General features: G+C 34.4%; 1 non-coding gene across 1 annotated transcript; it reads right to left on the bottom strand.

Moving 5' to 3' along the window:
• Positions 1-638: 638 nt before the first annotated feature.
• Positions 639-725, bottom strand: TRNAS-GGA (transfer RNA serine (anticodon GGA)). The gene has a single exon. It is a non-coding gene; the product is annotated as a tRNA-Ser (tRNA).
• Positions 726-2,500: the final 1,775 nt, after the last annotated feature.

Raw genomic sequence — 2,500 nt, 5'->3', positions numbered from 1 at the left:
AATTACTTGAAATGCGTTTGGATAACATCCTTTTTCGATTGGGTATGGCTTCGACTATTCCTCAAGCCCGACAATTAGTTAATCATAGACATATTTTAGTTAATGGTTCTATAGTGGATATACCAAGTTATCGGTGCAAACCCCGAGATATTATTACAGCAAAAGATGAAAAAAAATCGAGAACACTGATTCAAAATTATCTTGATTCATCCCCCCCTCAGGAATTGCCAAAACATTTGACTCTTCAGCCATTGCAATATAAAGGATTAGTCAATCAAATAATAGATAGTAAATGGGTCAGTTTAAAAATAAATGAATTGCTCGTTGTAGAATATTATTCTCGTCAGACTTAAACCTAACTAAAAAACAAGGGTTCGGACAATTTCGTCCTCCCCTTCGCCGAAGTCTAAGTAAAGAGACCGAAGGAAAGTAAGGTTTTGATCCGGAAATTTTTCTATCATTCATCTATCATTGATCGGTAGGGGGATTTTCATCTCTTGTGCATTCTTTCCAGTCTTTTCGTTTCCGTACCACAAAAATTCGAAATAAAGAATCCATAAAGGTCTAACCGTTGGAATAATAGTATCGATTGTTATTTGATTTGATACATTGTGGTCAGTAACATTGTTGAATTAGTACGGAAAGAGAGGGATTCGAACCCTCGGTAAACAAAAGCCTACATAGCAGTTCCAATGCTACGCCTTCAACCACTCGGCCATCTCTCCTACAGAATGATTATGGCCCAGAAACCGAGTTAATAGTGAGTCATTAATATTCAATTTTTTTTTTGATAGGCACGTCCAACCAATTCTAACTATACAAATAATTTTTTTTTAACTATGTTTAATGGATACTTTTAGCTCATGATTCTATTTAGTTTTTTAAACTATGATTCCTTTTTTCTAAAAATTCGACTTTTACAGTTTTCGATTTTTCACCAACAACTGTTTATCCCATACATATATCTAGTCACAAGTTATGAATCATAGAATGATTATTCGATTCTTTTTGCTCTTTTTTGTATCATAATTCAATCAAAAAACTTCTAGAATTACCCCAGTCAGATAAATAAAATTCTTTTTTTCTTCAACTTCGCTGAAATCAGAATAGTTCTCTTCATTCTGATCCTACTACATTTGGATGAAATTTAACCGGATTGAAATATTTCTTCTCTTTTATTGATTCCTGTGAAATCAAAAAGAAACAATTTTAATATCGAGTGGGATTTTTTAATGAATCCGTTTTTATGTTATTTCGTACTATGCAATTCCTTTGTTTGTGGGATCATTTTCTCACGAGAGGTAATTAAAAGAAATTATAGAATGGGGTTGTTACCGATGCCTAGATCTGGTGGGATAAATGGAAATTTTATCGATAAGACCTTTTCAATTGTAGCCAATATCTTATTACGAATAATTCCGACAACTTCCGGGGAAAAAGAGGCATTCACCTATTACAGAGATGGTGCGATTTGATTTTTTTTTTTTTCAATTTTCTTTACCGCTCTCCGTCTTAGTAGAAAGACACAGTATTCGGGATAGAAAGAAAACAATAATTGAAATAAATCTACGCTTCTTGGAGGTGCAATTTGAAAATCAAAAAATTCCTTCTGTCGTGTATCCCCGATTAATGTAACCTTAGATGCTAGAATTGTCGATTCTAGTATTAAGCGAAAGGTGTAACCTATGGATTAAGTCAACCCTACTCCACTAGTAAAAATATTCACTAGTAAAAATAGGTAGCAGAGGGGAAGAAGCACTACACCTAGGAATCAACAACACGAAAACTTTGTTATAAATTATACCTTTTCCTTATCGGGATCGGAACTTAGAAAAATGGTTGGGACAACAAACATCCATCTCGTTTGTATTTTGGATACCTGTATAACCATCGAAGACTGTTGAAGTGACTAATTCCTGGAAATTTAGAGGCGTTGAGGACAAAGAAATTGTTAGAGTTACCATTTTTATTTTTATCTAGTAAACCATGCTTGATGTTAAGAAAAGATCTTTTACAGGAAGGTTGGCTAGAGATTTTTTGTAAAAACGCTAGTCCCATGAGTTCATAATGAGAGTATTTCAATGTTTTTTGATTTCATGTATTATTCTCATCTCATTATGCGCATCAGATAAAGGGGGAGCCGTATGAGATGAAAATCTCACGTACGGTTCTGGAACGGAGATTCTTTCAATGGAATAACGAACGACCGTAACGGATGTCGGCTCAATCCGAAGGAAATTATGCGGAAGCTCTACAGAATTATTATGAAGCTATGCGACCTAGAAATCGATCCCTATGATCGAAGTTATATACTCTATAACATAGGTCTTATCCACACAAGGAACGGAGAACATACAAAAGCTTTGGAATATTATTTTCGGGCACTAGAACGAAACCCGTTCTTACCACAAGCTTTTAATAATATGGCTGTGATCTGTCATTACGTGCGACTATCTCCACTATAGAAAGAAAAAAAAGAGAAAATTCGCTAATAAATACT

This window comes from Cucumis melo, unplaced genomic scaffold (genome assembly GCF_025177605.1).
Source record: "Cucumis melo cultivar AY unplaced genomic scaffold, USDA_Cmelo_AY_1.0 utg000355l, whole genome shotgun sequence".
In the NCBI taxonomy this organism is placed as follows: Eukaryota; Viridiplantae; Streptophyta; class Magnoliopsida; order Cucurbitales; family Cucurbitaceae; genus Cucumis; species Cucumis melo.
This window is presented reverse-complemented; position numbering and strand designations above follow the sequence as displayed.